Source organism: Mesoplodon bidens (assembly GCF_964165515.1).
Source record: "Mesoplodon bidens genome assembly, chromosome: 6".
NCBI lineage: Eukaryota > Metazoa > Chordata > Mammalia > Artiodactyla > Ziphiidae > Mesoplodon > Mesoplodon bidens.
In genome coordinates, this window is record NC_138162.1 from 83,339,832 (window position 1) to 83,358,962 (window position 19,131).

The following is a 19,131-nucleotide window of genomic DNA, read 5'->3' on the forward strand; positions in this document are numbered from 1 at the left end:
TCTGTGTCCTTCCTATGTACCAGGTTCAGCTAGATGTTGGGAAAATAAAGATAAATAGGGCAGGGCCCCTGCCCTCAAGGAATTCAGGTTCAGAAGGCTGGGAAAGACAAACATTTATAAGTGGGTATGAAAGTAATGTGCCTAGGGAAGTGCATTTTGTACAGGGGCAGGCAACAATGGTAACAGTAAAAGGAGATGCCTACCACAGCTTTGGGCATGTGTGTGCACACACCAGTGTGAAAGGGAAGGAGAGCAGTGCAGGTAGGGGTGTAGAAGTAAGGGAAAGCTCTCCTTCCATGCTGTTTGCAGTGGCAAAAGTCAAACCAGGTAGAAGCAAGAAAACCATCTCAGGGAGCTGCTACATTAGCATACCAGCTTGGGATAGAAACCAGGAAGTTATAATAAGGAAAGAGCCTGAATGTTATACAAAGGTGATTCTGAGTTATGAAAGGGGGTACATTTCCAGTGCAATTCCCACCTTTAACAGAGGATGCAGCTTAATTCAAACAGATAAATGCTTTATGGAAGAATTTGAGATCTCAGCAATAGGCACTCTCCTGTCTTCCTCTACCCAGCCCAAGACACACCAGGTAAACCTTGACTTACCTCTTGTGCTTCCTACTGAACATGGTTGTTATACTCACGGTTCCAAGAGTAAGAACAGAATAAAACGATGAGGAACTTGTGAGAAGGAAGGAAGAGCATTGTATAAATTATTCATTGAAAGTTACAGCCTTGTTTTGTGTTTTTCATAAAAAGCATTCTCTGTTCTCTATCTCCTAGACCCCCAGCCAGTTCAAGTATTTATGGTGTTATCTGGCATTTCCCTCTTACCTCTTGCTCTTGGATCAGAAGGCATTTCCTGTTCTACTTAAGGAATAAAAAGGAAATTTAGAACTTGACACTCATTTTAATAGACATTTAATATGAATGTTAATATTCATATTAAATCTTGCAACAAGTAGATACAAAATTTCTCATCATTGGATAATGATCCCTGAGTTCCCCACATTCTGGTCAGGTATCTAGAACTGTGTCTCTGGGAACTGACTTGTATCCAGAGGAACAGAGGCAGGTGGCCAAAAGCTTTGCTATATCTCAATTACCAGTATAGTGTCTCAGATATTAAACCTAGAATGGGCAGAGATCGTCTTGGATATAGAGATGAGCAAATAAGTGAATGTCATGAAAGAACTCAACAAAAACTTTTTGTAACAACCGTGTTGATCTTCATTAATGGTAATTTGTAAAATGCCCATGAAATTTAGGAGTCTTGACAAGTGAAGAATTTCTTTAAAAAGGAGCAATATTCCATAATATGGCCCCTATAAATACGGCTATGATTAACCATGAGGAACCATGAGGGTAGGTTGTGATTTGTACTATATAAGCTCTGGAAGGGGCTTTAGAAATTATCTAGTTCACCTTTTTTTATTTGACATATGAGCTACTGAGGGCCAGAGAAATGAGTCCCCTGCTGAGGATTGTTAGCAGTATACAAATTAGAACTCACATTTCAGTCCCTTTATGGATTATAATGGGCTGCCTCATATATTCTTCGGAAGAAGTGTTGTACTGTTGATGCGACATATCACTTCTGAGTACAAAGCAACAATCAGATCCCACTAATCCCACTTCTTTTTTACACAGATATTACCATTTCAATGTGTGGTTTCTCATTTTTGCTGAGAGGTTTTTCTTCCCCACCCACCCCTCCTTAAATCAGGCAAAGAGACAAGTAACTGACTTCAGTTTTCAAAAATGTAACCCGCAAGTGCATAATTCTTCCTGTCAGATTTCCTTTTCTGTAAGTTGGTGAGTTTATTGTGGTAGCACTCAAAAGGCTGAGCCTGAAAAGTTCTATAACATATGGCATACATTTAACATGGCTTGTGAATTAAAAATAACAGCCTGCCATCTGCCTCTGCAAGTTGATTTTATCAAAGTCTAAATGAGAAGCTCAAAGATGTGAATGTTGTCAATTAAAATAAGAAATACTCAGGTTCAATACAGAGTGACCAATCCATGCTTGCCCCCTCCCCCACTGGATTAAAGTTACCTCCACTCCTGCAAATTAAAAGAGCTGCCCAATTTTCAATCTACAGAACTATTCTGTAACTATTACAAAATAGTAATAGTTACTATTTCTTTCCTATCTCCCCCCCGCAAAAAAAAAAATCCTTTATCACAAATTTAGCTTCTAAAGTTACCTTCCTCTAGGAACAGGTTATTTGGATTTCTTTTCTGAGGTTAGTACCCTCCTAAACAATTGATTACAGTTTATAAAATCTTTTCTCCATATAATGTTTAATTTCTTTTCTCCAAAACTTGAGAGTCTATTAAGTAATACATGTTGGAGGGAAGGATTTGATGATTTTTCATCATCATACATTCTTACATCCTGTAGGAATTTCTGGAAATGATCTAAAGTACTGAGCTCTGCATCAGAAGCCCACAGATCAATTTAGTTGGATTAGCATTTATTGAGCAACTACAACCAGGAAGAACCCTGGGACGGCAATGGTCATGTAAAGGGTTTAAGGCAATTGCTGCTTTCAGAAAGTTTATGTCATAGTTGAGATAAGATTTACACTCAAGAAATAGTTTGAGGTGAAACCCATGTTTGTATAGCCAAGTGCTCACCTGAGTATACTGACAGTAAGAGTTCTGAGAAGAGAGTTCTCTTCCTGAGTCCCTATCATTCTTTATTTAAAGGCAAGAGGCTTAACCTGTATGTGTTTTCATTTTATTATTGTGTATACTGGCTTTGTGTGCAGAACAATCAATAATACAATTATATGAAATGTTAACTTTGTAAGCATTGTATAAAAGCTAAAGGGACAACCACAGAAAACATAAAGTGAGCTATTAGGTAATCTAAGTAAAATGCCCAGGTCTCAAGATGAATTTGATTGAAATTTAACTAGGAAAGATTTATAGGGATTTGTAATTTCTTGACTAAGATTTAAAAATAAATAAAGTATAACATGGAGATTCCATGAATCAAGTGACACGAATGACAACATTTGGTAGTAAATTTTGCAGCTGGTATTTTCTAAGCATGAAAGTCAAGGCTATCTGGTCAAGTAGTGCAGGTGGCACAAGGCACAAATCTAGGGGAGCTATTCACACAGACTACAGTATGGATATTCATTTTCTAGTGCTACTGCAACAAATCACCACAAACTTGGTGATTAGAGCAACAGAAATTTAGTCTCTCACTATCTGGAAGCCAGAAGTCCAAAATCAAGGTGTTGGTAGGGCCACACTTCCTCTAAAGGCTCTAGGGGAGAATTTTCCTTACTTCTTGCAGCTTCTGGTGCCTCCTGGCATTCTAGCTCCTCATTCCAGGCATCCTGGCATGTGGCAACATAACCCAATCTCTGCCTCCATCTTCACATGACCTTTTCTGTGTGTGTCAAACCTCCCTCTCTTATAAGAATACCAATCATTGGATTTAGGGCCCTTCTTAAATCCAAAATGATCTCATCTCCAGATACATGACTTAGTTACATCTGCAAGGACCCCATTTTCAAATAAAGTCACATTCACAGGTACTTGGGTTAGGACATGGGTATGTCTTTTGAGGGACACAATACAACTTCCTGTAAGTATGTAAGTTCCTTTTGCTTCCAAATTATAATTTACTAGATTACAAATCTAGTTTACAATTCCAATTTACTAGATTACAAACCTAGTAAAGATTTGGGATTTCTTAGGAAGCAGGGACTGATTTATTTCAATTACTTTATTTATGATAGCAAAAAGGAGTTTCAGAATGTAATCCGGGGCCTAGGAAGAACCAATGTGAGTTGGTTCTATCCTTTTTAGTGTTAAACCTTGAACATCCCTCTGATTTTAAATCTGCTTTCAACCATAGGAGCAGATATCTAAATAAACTGGCAACCACAGATATCAAGTCAAAAAGACATCTATATGTTAAGAATAATAATTTTCATTGGGTCCCCTCCACCACTCCAACCCAGAAAAGCATTCAGTGATTCATATCTTATTCCTTCAAAGGCAATAATACATTTTTACCTAATCAAGGAAAGCCTTTTGGAAGAATACATGCTCAAAATTTCTTTAATGGCAATGCAAGAGAAGAGCCCAAATGATGAACTGTGTACATTTTAAAGTGAAAACTCACACCACAGGAATGCCTACATATCAAATAAATCAATGCAAGCAATCAATCATCTTAATGAAAACCTATGGTTAGCAGGTGTAAATGCCTCTGTGATATCTTACAATTACAAGAAAAAAACCCTGATTCTGGACATGAACAATTCACTGTGGTTACATACAAATCAACCTCAATAGTATGAACTAAATAGAAATGTAATTGGAGTTAAACATCTACAGTCCCTTCATTTATCTTTCAAAAATAGAGGAGAGCTAGAGGGATTTTCCTGCTAGTAATTAGATGCTTTTTTCCCTAAAAACCTATCAATAGCTCTTTCAAACACTGCCTTCCATTCAAATCACAGCATTTTAGTGAGAAAGGAAAACAATATAAGGGCAACAAAATGGTTCTTCAGATAAAAAAGATGTCCAAGTTTAAGCCCAGATTGTAAGTCCTTCACATCTATTTGAAATAAGAAGTCATTCAATTGTCAAGAGGAACTTGTCAATAACATGGATTGTCAATCAGTGGCTTGGATCAACTGTGATGGGCCATAACCTGCTTTTTATTCATGAAAACTTCGGCTGTGGCTAGCGCTACTCTGGACTGACCAGTGTGGTGATCTCCTTTATGTAGGTATTTACTCCTCGTGGATTAGTGTGAAACATCACCATGCTGGACTGAAGTGATGTCATCAATAAGCCACTTCAATTAACCTGACCCTGTGGTTTTGCATAATTGACTACAATGAGTGTTGACAATATCATCAATTAGAATTTCAGCTGATGAATCACATTTGAGGTTTTTGGGGGTGACCAATACTGCCTGATGAATTCACGCAACAAAGAAACATCAAGAGATACCACAGTAACCTCCTGTATGTATTGAATACATCAGGTGGAAGACTGACAAGAATTGACATTTTAACTTCACATTATAATTTAAACAATCAGCTTGGCCAGTTAGTGGGGGAATCCATCAAGACTGGTAGTTTGACATTATAATGATGAGACTATTTGTTGACAAACTAAATTTTTTCCCCCAATTACCTCAAATGTGTTACTGCATTCACTAGTGAGAACTCCTGACTTGAAGGTGAATTTCCTCCCTTGGTTTTAGGTTTCTGCTTCTCCATTAATTCATATATTTTTATGTCATTTGAGGAACTTCAGGGTGGGAACTTTAGGAATTCACGCTGCATCTATTTAAGTATGACATTGGCACCTCAAAAATATATTCTGTAAATCTGTCCTCTACATTTCCAAGGCTATTCTGTTGCCTCTTCAATCTCAGTCCATGGACTTTCTGTTTATTCCAAGAGTCATGAAACTGTCAACAATTAATCTTCTGTTAATGGCTTCTGCAGTTATTTACACAAAGAACCAAAATGAGTACCAGTTACTACAAAACATGACAGATTGAAGCCCCAAAGAGCAATTCAAATCAAAGAGCCAGCACTTTTTAAATTCTCTTAAAATTGGGAGAGGGGGATGGGGATGGAGGGGAACAGAGAGTGCTACCACTATAGGAGCACCATGAAAATGAAGGAGTGTGGGGTTATGGGAGAGAAGATGCCAGAAAGGAAAGAATAAGGGTGTGAAAATCTGTCCTCACTGAGAACTCTAAGCTGACAAATACATAGATTATGGTCAGCTATTCTGAGCCCACTCTTTCTCCTGGGAATACTCCACTTAGCCCAATATTCCCTAAGAGATGGTCCTTGAGAAGTAAAATGCCTCATGGCAAGTCTCCAGACATGAAAATGACTGTTTTCCTCTATTGAACCTCCTGACTCCAAAACTGGCAACAGTTCAAAATGTTTTTTGTTTTTGTTTTCAATTATAATCTCAGCCAGATAAATGGTATCCAGGATAGGAAAAGATGCAATAACAAAAGTCACAAGAATTTTGTACAAGAGACAGAAGACCTTGTCAGTGGCAAACAAAATGAATTCTGTTGTAGTTTCAGTCCAAGTAACAGTAATAATTCAAGATTACAACCACAGAATTGAAGTCCTCACACCGGAACCAGCAAGGATAAATGGTTTTAAAATAGCCACAAAAGAAGGAAATTATTTAATTTGGGGAGATATTTTGGAATTTTCCATCAACAAAAATTATGTGGCCTGCAAGAGAACAAATAATGACCCATAATAATACTAAAGTTAAGAAAAGGGTTAATAAATTATTTCTGTTTTACAGTAATTTAATAAATACTTTTGGCTTTGCAGGCCACACAATCTCTGTTGCCACTACTCTGCTGTTATAGCAATATTTAAAGGAATGATTGTGGTCATGTTCCAATAAAACTTTACTTACAAAAACAGCCTGTTGGACAAATTTGGCCCTCTGGCTATAGTATACCAACTCCTGAACTAGAATATAAATATAGTTTATTGTGTATGACAGTATTCTGACATTTTTCTCTAAAAATTCAGTGAGTTAATTTTGTGTTTCCTATAAAATTATAAGCTCTATCAGATAAAAGCCTTTATTATTCCTTTTATTATTAGTACTATAAGTAATTATTATAATTACTACATCATCTAAAGCATAGTTCCATTCTTTGTTCTTAGTAAGCTCTCCATAAATATTTTATTTAACCTCAATTTTCCCACCAGTAAAATATTTCTGACTTCTGGTTGCTTTCTTCATTATTTCAGTTCTTCCAACAAAGATTAATATAATATTAATTTTTAAGGAGAGGGGACTTTATTCCCAGATGAGATACCATAGCTTTTTGATAGACCAATACATTAATTGTAAATATTTTGAAAATCTGAATTAAAAAACAAAAAAAACAAAAAACCCTGTTTGAAAGCATCAGAGAGCTTTCCCAAAAGCCAGTACTTAAGTGGTACACATTTCAGAGAGAAGGAAATAGTTGAATGACAGAGAGGTGAGTTAATGTGTTCTGTGATCTACTTTTCTGCTGAAGGCATTTCTATACTTTCGGTGCAGATGAGAGAGGCTGGGAATCTGGGAAGCAGGGCACAGCTAAGAGGCAGAAAATCCAGAAGAGCTTTGACATTCTCACAAGACCATGGAGATAAAACATAAAGTTTAGGGCTTTTCACAGAAACTAGCATGTATAGAGTAAAAATTCAAAAGAGATGGCAGATGCAGTGAATTGAGCTCAGCATTCAACAATGTTTCGCTTGAGTATTTGTTGAACTCTTTAACTGCATTAGGGAGGAGGCTAAGAAGCCAGATTGAAAGCCTCTGAAAAGCAAAGATAGTTTTCAGCAGTCTCACAGTGATGAAGAAAAATACTACTAATAATAACTAGACTTGAGTATAAAGAGCCTATTAAACACACCAATCCCAATGTTTGGAATTCAAGAAGACTACATCTTAGGGATAGAAACAGACCAGAGGTAGATCAAAGCTTATAAAGACTATAACTTAGCCTCTACTCAGCTCAGTCTCTGAATAAAATAGTGTTCTGACCTTATTTAAGCTCTCTATGAGAGGATAGGGTGACTACTCTCTAAAGGAAAAATTATCATTCAGAACTACTATAATTTTTATACAAAATAACCAGTATTTAATAAAAACTTAACAGGTATATTAAAACAAAAGACCAAGAGAAAAAATAGACAATACAAATAGACCCATACACAATTCATATATCAGAGTTTTGAATCATAGACCTTAAATGTGATTAATATGTACAAGAATGTAAACAAGATGCAAAAATTCATAAGCAACTGTATGCTATACAAGAAATCAAATATAAACCCAACAACTGAATTTAAGAAATAAATAGATGGGCTTAATAACAAAAGGGACACATCAGAAAAGGAAGTTTATAGTTAGAAGGCAGAATATTAGAAAATAACCAAGCTGAAGCATAGAGAGCAAAAGATATAGAATACATGTAAAGAGAACGTAAGTGAGATATGGAATATGGTGAAAAGTTCTAAGATATGTGTAATTGGAAATACAGAATATAAGGAGAGAAAATAGAGGCAGAAGCATATTTGAAGAAATAATAAACAGGAATAGTCCAGAACTTGTGAAAGAATTAAGACATAACCAAACTCCAAACAGGATAAATGAAAAGAAAATGACAACCAGGGACAACATAATAAAACTCTTGAAAATCACATAAAAGGAGAAAAGTTGCCACAGTAAGAAAACATATTACCTTCAAAGAAAGAAATAATAAAGCTGTAGCTGATCTCTTATCAAAAACAATGGAAATAGAACGTGAGTTGTATCTTAAATGTTGAAAGAAAATAATTGCTGGCATAAAGCTCTGTTCTTTGTAAAAGTACTTTTTAAATGTGAAGTGAATAAAAACTTGCAGGATATTAAGGAAGCAAATATTAATATTTGATATAATTCTGTACCTGGAATAATTGTATTTTTATAATTATACTTATAAATTAAACACTTTAATTAGAGGATTTAGGTTGTAAGGCTAAGGTAGAAAATTAAACATGATTATATCTGTTTACAACAGACAAACCTTAAATATATTAAGACAGAAAGATTGAAAGTAAAAGAATGGAAAAAGATATGCCATGCAAACACTACACAAAAAGAAAACCAATGAAACTATACTAATATCAGTTAATGTAGACTTTGATGCAAGAAGCATTACTAGAGAAATGGAGAAGTATTTTATAATGATAAAAGGCTAAGTCTAAGGAAGTTAAAAATGCTGTTTAATGTGCACTAAAAAGCAAAAAATGACATAACTAAAAGGAAAACTAGAGAGATACACAATCATAGTGGAAAACTTTAATTCACCTTTCTTAATAACTGAGAAACCAAGTAGACATAAAATCAGTCAGGATATAGAAGATATGAACAATTTAAGTTCAGCTCATTAACATGTATGGACATATATGGAATGCTTCACACAACTGCATATTTATTTTTGTGAGCTACTTTGACCATATGTTGGTCCACATAGCAAGTCTAACCAAATTTTAAAATATTAAAATAATATATATTATGTTCCCTGACCACAGTGAAATTAAGCTAGACATAAATAAAAAGATAACTAGAAAATACCCAAATACATGGATTTCTAACTAATCCATGGGTCAAAGAAGAGATCACAACATAAATTATAAAATATTTTAACTGAATGATAATGACAGTATAACATATCAAAATCTGTGGGGTGAAACAAAAGCATGGCTTAGAAGGGAGTTTGTAGTCTTAAATTCATGTATTAGACAAGAAGAAAAACTAAAAATAAATTATCTAAATAACAGTCTCCAAAATTACAACAATAATAGTAAATAAAACCCAAATTACATAGAAGGAATTAAGTAATGAAGATAAGAGTAAAAATAATGAAATAAAAAATGTACAATATAGAAAAACCAATAAAGCCAAATTTTGTCTATGAAAAGACTTATAAAATTAATAAATCTCTAGCAATACTGATCAAGAAAAAGAAGGCAAAAGTTACCAATACCCAAAATGAAAGAGCCTACAGATGGTTTGAGCAGTAAATTCTTCTAAATGTAGAAAATAGAAATAATATCAATCTTACAGAATTCTTCTAACAAAGAAAAAGTGTTCACTTCCCAATTCATTCTGTGAAACCAATATAATAAAATCTGCTAAGTATATAATAAAAAAGGATAATTATAGGCAAGTTTTTCTCATAAATACAAATATATCAACAAATTGGATCCAGTCGTATATTAAAATAATGACTAAGCTGTATTTATTCCATAAATGTAAGATTGACTTAATCTTCAAGAAAACAATGTATTTCACCACATAACTCAATATATAAGAAGAACTATTGGACATCTCAATAAATGCAAAAAATGCACGTGATAACATTCAACAACCATTCATAGTTTTTAAATTAGCAATTAAAAATAAAAGATAACTTCCTTAATCTGATTTTTAAATTTTAAAAATGCCATAACCATAATATATAGTTATGAAATATTAAAACATTCCCCAGGATTAGGAATGAGGTAAAGATGACCTCAGTGACCATTTTTATTCAACATTTTACTGCAAGGGCTCTTCCCTGGACAAGTTAACTCAAACCACTCAACCTTCACCAACCTCCACCCTACTGCCTGGGATTCAGATGTAATGACTGGAACTATGGAAGCTCTTTTAGGCAAAGGCCACACTGTAGTAATAGGGAAGCAGAGACATTGAAGAAGCCTGTGTGTAAATAATACTGTTATCACACAGGTCTGACGGATATAACTCTGGAGGAAGTGCCAGGTTTAAGCCATTGTTATTCAGAATTCACTACTGTTTGTGGCAAACATAATCCTAAATGATACATCAGCCACTTGTGAAAAAACAGTTCAAGATTTCTATGACCAAGCATTAAAAAAATACTTTCTATGTCTGACTTACTTCACTCAGTATAACAATCTCTAGGTCCATCCATGTCGCTGCAAATGACATTATTTTGTTCTTTTTTTATGGCTGAGTAATATTTTTTAAAAAGAGTGCATATATGTATATGTATAACTGATTCACTTTGCTGTACACGTGAAACTAGCACAGCATTGTAAATCAACTCTACTCCAATAAAATTTTTTTAAAAAACCCAAAACATGACAATGTAATAATAGGATACATGAAAAATAATGTTTAAACAATAAAATCATGCCTTGCTCCAAAAAATAAAAAACAAACTTTCTAACCAAGATTGGTGGGCAGCACCAGTTGCTTACTACATTGTTTTTTATAGTGCTAAACCCCAGGGAAGAGACAAAGGGAAAATTTCCCATAGATTTTCTCCCCCACATATTATATCACTAGGTTAAGATCATCAAGAATGGAACTGAAATTATTGCATTTAAATGATTCCATCTATCTTTATTTATTTATTTATTTTTTCCCTCGTGGAAGCAATTCTCTTCTTTTTCAGAGGCTCCAGATGGGAACTTTTCCTGGCAATTCAAGTCCCACAAGTGATTACCTCTACCATAGGGTATGTAGAATAAATAAAGGTTAAAAGATCATAAAAATGAGACCATATGTCCAAACATACTGCCTGCACTTTTGGCAGGGAGAATATAAGTGTTAAGACAGATATTCTGCTTGCCAGGGAATTATATAAAAAACAAAATAAAATAGCTCTCATCATTTGAGTTGGGCAGCTTGACAGCAGTTCCCCTGAACCTTGAAGAGTAGATTTGGCCAATTCACCAAAGTACCTTCCTGACTCTACTCCTACTCCTTTCCCCACCAAGGACCAGAAAGAGAAAAGTCCTAAACCCTTAAAAATAAGCTAATATTTGTCTACAAGCATAGAATTCTAAAATTTCTCACAAATATAATACATAAAATTTCTTTCTTTCTACCCTCATGAGCCATTTTTCTAAAATAATCCTTGGTCACTATGGAGCATGATCTAAGGGATTCTATCATATCTAAAAATATCCTTTCATAGCTCTTACTTTTGGGCTCATCATCAACCAGGGTCATTGCTTCTTATAGCCCCGAGAGCACCCTGTGTGGTGTGTCCCAGTCTGGCAGATCAACTGGGCCAAAATAGAAGGTAACCAACCAATTCCTGATAGAAGATGAATTTACAGGCATTCTAAACCAAGGCATTAGCAGTAGAGCTTAAGTGAGAAAATATAGATTTCCTAAGGATTTTCAGTAATAGAAAGAAGAGTCAGAAAATTACTAGGTCAAGAATTTAGTTTTGCGGAAGGTAGAATGTCACTTTGGCGTCCTACCTCTCAATGAGTAAAAGGCCAGAGAAGAAATTACTTTTGAAAATGGGTGGATGTACAGTCATATGAATGTTTCAGTAGGGTAATGGTGTTCCTAAAGAAGTAATTCACTTTTAGTAATAACCTAGAGAGGATAAAACAAGAGGAAATTGGCATAATATCAAGAGAATTATCAAGGTAGCCTTGAAGTTTCAACAACTTGCCTTGCTATACTTCTAATTTCAAGGATGGCATTTGGATAACAGATAAAAGGTGTTCATGAATCAGTGCTGACATTCCCTAATTAAGACTTTCTTGGGAGACTATAATTTGAAATGAAATCAGCATCTTCACTGAAGACCTTGTCTTCTAAGAAAGTCAAATATTCCTAAGAACATCTAACAAACTAAAACTGACCCCATTTTAAAAATACATAGGACACACCTACTCTAGCCAGCTTCTTCTCAGCCTGCATAACCAGAGGAAAAGACATATATCCGGAGAATCTTCTCTTAATATTGCCAGAAAAATGAGATGGAATATCCTAGTAATAAATAGCTTGAAAATTGGCTCTTTCGAAATTGGTACTAGGGCTTTGATTATTAATTACTTACAGAGCAATTTTTCCTGTAAACCTTTTAAGATCCAACAACTCCTAATTCCTTAGAATGGTTAGTTTGGCGACTTTAGATTCTAAAGAGTCCCACATCAGTGCCTGGATCATCTGCCTTTACCTTGTGGCATACAGTTGGCATAATTTATCCAAACTCCAGTGATATACTCTGGAGACAATTAACTTCTTAAATTATTTTTATGGTGAAAGTAATACATGTGAGGGTATAAAACATAAGGTTTCTTCCCCAATCACTAATCCATTCTCTAGGGATAATTACTATTAATAAATTCTATTTCTAGATCTTCTGGCAGTTTCCAATATAATTTAAGTAATTTATAGGTGCTCTTATATCTTGATTTGTCAATTTGAATACTATCTACTGACAATCCTTTAAAAGATAAAACTTCTAGTACATTTACATTATGTCTGTACTTCCCAATTTTTGTTTATAATTGATGTTTACACTTAAAAAATAAATTTGGACCTATACTACTTTATTTAGTATGCTTAGATAGGACCTACTGACTCCCCACTTGGAAAGACTAAGGTTTTAGTACCTTTAAACTTTCTTCCACCAGTCTTCTCTCTTCCCTTTCTCCAAAAGTGTTACTTACAATATTATTTTTAAATTGTCATGATTCATAATGTTTATATCTGTTCTGTAACAATAATTGTCTTCCATGCTTTGTACAATGTAAATCTAAAAATTAAAAACAAACATCATTTACAGCATTATGATTATATACATATTTATATATATGTACACACACATATATATATAAGCTGCAATAATTATATAAAAAGCTAAAATATTTGAAGTATGTGGTAGTGACATGGAATCCAAGATACAGATCAAAGTAACAAAAGAAAAATCAAGACACATACTCAAATATGTTTAATACATTTTAAACATATTAAATATATATGTCTATAGTAGAATACAAAATGGCATAATTCTACTTCTGGGTATTTTTCCAAAGAAAACAAAAACAGTAATTTGAAAAGATATATGCACCCTTATGTTAACTGCAGCATTATGCACAATATCCAAGATATGGAAGCAACCTAAGTGCCCATCGATAGTTAAATGGATAAAGAAGATGTATATATACAATGGAATATTACTCAGCTATAAAACAGAATGAAATCTTGCCATTTGCAACAACATGGATAGACCTAGAGGGTATGATTCTAAGTAAAGTAAGTCAGACAGAGAAAGACAAATACTGTATGATTTTACTTATATGTGGAATCTAAAAAACAAAACATATAACAAAACAGAAACATAGTCACAGATACAGAGAGCAAACAGGTGATTGCTGGGGTGGGGGGCATTGGTGAGAGAAATAGGTGAGGGAGGTTAAGAGGAACAAACTTACAGTTATGAAATAAATGAGTCACAGGGATAAAACGTACAGAGTGGGGAATATAGTCAATAACAATGTAGTATCTTTGTATGGTGACAGATGGTAACCAGACTTATCAGGGTTATCATTTTGTAGTGTGTAGAATTATTGAATCACTATGTTGTACACCAGGAACTAACATAGTGTTGTAGGTAAATTATACCTCAAAAAAAAGCCAACCAAACAAACAGACAAACTCATAGAAAAAGAGATCATATTTGTGGTTACCAGAGGCAGGGAGTGGGGGATGAGGAGGAGGAATTGGATGAAGGTGGTCCAAAGGTTAGAACTTGCACTTATAAAATAAATAAGTACTAGGGATGTAATGTACAACATGATTAATAGAATTAACACTGCTGCATGTTACATTTGAAAGCTGTTAAGAGAGTAAATCCTAAGTTCTCATCAGAAGGAAAAAAAATTTTTTTTTAATTTTGTATCCATATGAGATGATGGATGTTCATTAAACCTATTGTGGCAATCATCTCAGGAAGTATATAAGTCAAATCATTATACACCTTAAACTTATACAGTGCTTTGTGTCAATTATATCTCAATAAAATTGGGAGAAGAAAATTTAAATAACAACAATTAAAAGCATAATTTCAAATATGTGAGGCAAAAAATTACACATTTGGTTTTGAAACCAGCTAACCATTAACAAAAGCAGTGAATTCCAAGCCTACATCATAATTTACATCAAAATAAAATCCAGATAGGTTAAAACATAGATGTGAAAAATAAAAATGTAGAATTATTCTGACATGTAAAAACATAGATAAATCTCAACTGTATTAGCTGATTAAGAAAAGTTGTATAACAATGCATACATTGTGCCATTTATGTAAAATTGAAAATTCAAATAATTTATATTTTTATAAATGTAAAAATATATAGTATAACTTTACTATGTGGACAAGAAAAATACACACCAATTTCAGGAAAGTGATTATGTGTAAGTTGGGGAAAGACTGGAATCAAAGAGTACAAAGAGGAATCCAGTCGCCCTTGAAGGAAGGACATCTGAAACAAATTTGTCAGAATGTTAATGGAGATTTGACAGAACTGGATAGTGTCTACACAGGTGTTCATTATAATCTCTGTACTGCTCTTAATTTGTGTAATAGTTCAAATAATAAACACTATGAAAATATGGTAATAAAAATAGCTAGTGTTAATTAAGCCTTTCAATGTATCTATTAGTATTCTATTTTACCTACATTTTGTCACTGTCTACCATTTAATGCAGAAACTGTAATTATCTACAGATTTTTAAATGAGGAAATTATAAAATAGAGATTAATTTGCCCAAGTGTGAATAGTCTCTTGATGGCTATCTGATGTCAGAATCTACATTATAAAACATTCTGTCAAGTGGCCTCTCTATGAAGTATTCAAGGAAAGTTTTCCTAGACATGACACAAAATTCAAAAACAGTGAAGAGAAAGATTGATATATTTTGACTGTGTAAAAATTTAAATTTCTGTATGCCAGAATTACCACAAACAAATGACTAGAGGAAAGATTATCCTTTTTTTAAAAGTCAGCTTTGTTGAGGTATATACTACATGCTCCAGTTTTAAGTGTATAGTCTGATGGGTTTTGTCAGCTGTAAACCTGTAACCACCACCATTTTCAAGATGCTTCCATTATTCCAGAGAGTTTTCTTGTGCCCATTCTCAGTTAATTATTCCCCCAACCTGACATCAGCCCTTCACCTGGTCCCCAAGCAACTACTAATCTGCTTTCTGTTACTGTAAATCAGATTAATCTTTTCTAGATGTACATGTAAATGGATTCATGTAGTACATACTCTTTTGTGTCTGGCTTTTTAACTTAATGTTTTTGAGATTCATCCATGTTGTTGCATGTATCAGTAGTTCATTTCTTTTTGTTGCAGATAGTATTTCACTATTATATCATGGTTTGTTTATCTATCTTGATGATAATCAGTTTGGGTTGTTTGAAGTTTTTAGCTATTATGAAGAAATCCATTAGAAAGATTCCTGTGCAAGTCTCTGTGTGGACATATATTTTCACTTATTTTAGGTAAATATCTGGGGAGTAGAAAGGTTAAGTGATATGCTAGGAGTATGTTCAACTTTATAAGAAATGTCCAAACAGTTTAATAAAGTTATTCCACCCCTGGACATTTCCACCAGCAAAGTCTGAGAGTTCCAGTTATTACATATACTTGCCAACACTTGGTAGTATCTTCAGTGTTTCTAATTTTTTTTTCTTTTTTTGGCAGTACGCGGGCCTCTCACTGTTGTGGCCTCTCCGGTTGTGGAGCACAGGCTCCGGATGCACAGGCTCAGCGGCCATGGCTCACGGGCCTAGCCGCTCCACGGCATGTGGGGTCTTCTCGGACCAGGGCACGAACCCATGTCCCCTGCATCAGCAGGCGGACTCTCAACAACTGTGCCACCAGGGAAGCCCAGTGTTTCTAATTTTGATCATTCTAATGGGTGCTTAGTGTTATCTCATTGTGGTTTTATTTTGTATTTTCCTGATAACTAATGATGTTGAGCATATTTTATGTACTTATTGGCTGTTCATATATCTTTTTGTGAAGTGCTTATTCAAATATTTTGCCTATTATTTTACTGGGTGATTTGTCTTGTTGCTGAGTTTCAAGTGTTCTTTATACACATCTTCTCAACTTACAGTGGGGTTACATCCCAAGAAACCCATTGTAAGTTGAAAATATCATAAGTCAGAAATTCATTTAATACACCTAACCTATCGAACTTCATAGCTTAGCCTATCCTACCTTAAACATATACTAAGAACACTTACATTAGCCTACAGTTGGGCAAAATCATCTAACACAAAGCCTATTTTATATTAAAATGTTGAATAGCTCAAGTAACTGAATACTGTACTGAAAGTTAAACACAGAATGGTTGTATGGATACAAAATGGTTGTTAAGTGCAGGCTCACTATCGCTGCCCAACATCATGAGATAGTATTGTACTGTGTACTGCTAGCTCGGGAAAAGATCAAAATCAAAGTACACTTTCTATGGAATGTGTATTGCTTTTGCACCATCATAAAGTTGAAAAAATCGTAAGTGGGTCCCTCGTAAGTCAGGGACCTTCTGTGTATTCTGAATAGAACTCCTGTGTCAATATATACATAATATTTTCTCCCAGTCTGAGGATTGTCTTTTCATTTTCTTAATTATGCCAATACCAAAACCACTACTGTAGTTTTATAGTAAGTCTTGAAATCCAAATGTGCTCTTTTCAAAATTAGTTGGGCTGTCTTGGATCCTTTGACTTTTTAACATAAATTTTAGAATCAGATTTTCATCATATGATTTTTTTAAAAACCTGCTGAGATTTTGATTTAGATTTTGATTGTATTAAATCTATAGATTGGCATTTTAACTATGCTGAGTTTTCTGATCCATTCAGAAGATAAATATCTCCATCTATTTAGACTTCTTTCATTTCTCTCAGCAATACTTTTCAGTGTAGAGGTGTGGCACATACTTTGTTAAATTTATTCCTATGATTTCAGTTTTTGCATTGTAAATGAAATTTTTAAAATTTTAATTTCCAATTGTTCTTTGCTAGTATCCAATTAATTTTTATATAATTGACCTTGTGTCTGCAAGCTTGCACAATTCACTCATTAGTTTCAGTAAGTTTTTATAGATGTCGTAGGATAATATTCAATACAAGATTATAAAGAAGAGGGAATATCCTTGCCTTGTTCTCAATCTTAGGGAAAAATTGTTCAGTATCTTACCATTAAGTGTGATGTTAGCTGTAAAATTTTAGATGCCCCTTATAAAGGTGAGAAAGTTCTCCCTTAATTCTAGTCAACTGAGAGGTTTTATTACTAAACAATGTTTAGTTTTGTCAAGTAGTTTTCCTTCATCTATTTGAATAAGCATATGGTTTTTATCCTTTTTTTCTGTTAATATGGTGAATTATATTGATTTATTTTTTATTTATTTATTTATTTATTTTTTTGCGGTAGGCGGGCCTCTCACTGTTGTGGCCTCTCCCCTTGCAGAGCACAGGCTCCGGATGCGCAGGCTCAGCAGCCATGGCTCACGGGCCTAGCCGCTCTGCGGCATGTGGGATCTTCCCAGACCGGGGCACGAACCCGTGTCCCCTGCATCGGCAGGCGGACTCTCAACCACTGCGCCACCAGGGAAGCCCTGATTTATTTTATGAATGTTAAAACAATCTTAGGATAAACTCTGTCTAGTCATGACACCTGAAGTACTCAAGGATCTGAAAACTATTTTAAAATTAGAAAAGTAATTTTATATATTTTATTTTGCTTATTTCTATGTACAGTGTTCTTGGATTCTTTTATATAGATCCAATTTCAACCTAGTATGATTTAACATTTACTCTTCCTGCAGACACTAGCAGTAAATTTGCACAGTTCTTGTTTTTCTAAAAATAGTCTTTTTATTGTCATCTTTTTGTGATAAGAAACATACAATATAAAATTTACCATCTTACCCATTTTAAAGTGTACAGTATAGTAGTGTTAACTATGTGAACATTGTTGTGCAACACCTCTGTAGAACTTTTTCATCTTGAAAAACTGAAACTCTACATTCATCGTACAACTCCCTTTTCCCCCTCACACCAGAGTCTGACAAGCACCATTATTATTTCTGTTTCTAAGAGATTGTGATTACTTTAGATACCTTATTATATAAGTGAAATCCTACAGTCTCATAGTGACAGGCTTATTTCACTTAGCATAATGTCTTCAAAGTTTATCCACGTTGCTGCATATAACAGAATTTCCTTCTTTTTTTAAGACTGAATAATATTCTGTTATATGTATACACCACATCTTCTTTATCTGTTCATCTGACGATTGATATCTAGGTTGCTTCCGTGGTTGTGCAAATAGCTCTTCCAGATTTTGTTTTCAATTCTTTTAGTATATACCCAGAAGTGAAATTGCTGGATCATATAATAATTCTATTCTTAATGTTTGGAGGAACTTCCATACTCTTCCATAGCTGCACCATTTTACATTCTCACTGATAGTGCACAAGGTTTCTAATTTCTCTATATTGTAGTGAAGACTTCTTTTTTCTTTTCTTTTCTCTTCTCTTCTTTTCTTTTCTTTTCATAGTGGCCATCCTAATGGGCTTGAGTTGATATATCATTGTGATTTTAATTTACATTTACCTGGTGTTTAGTGATGTTGAGCATCTTTTAATGTGCTTATTTGCTATTGTATATCTTTCTAATCCCTTATCAGATATATGATTTGCAAATATATTTTCCTAATTCCATAGGGTGCCTTTTCACTCTGTTCATTGTTTTCTTT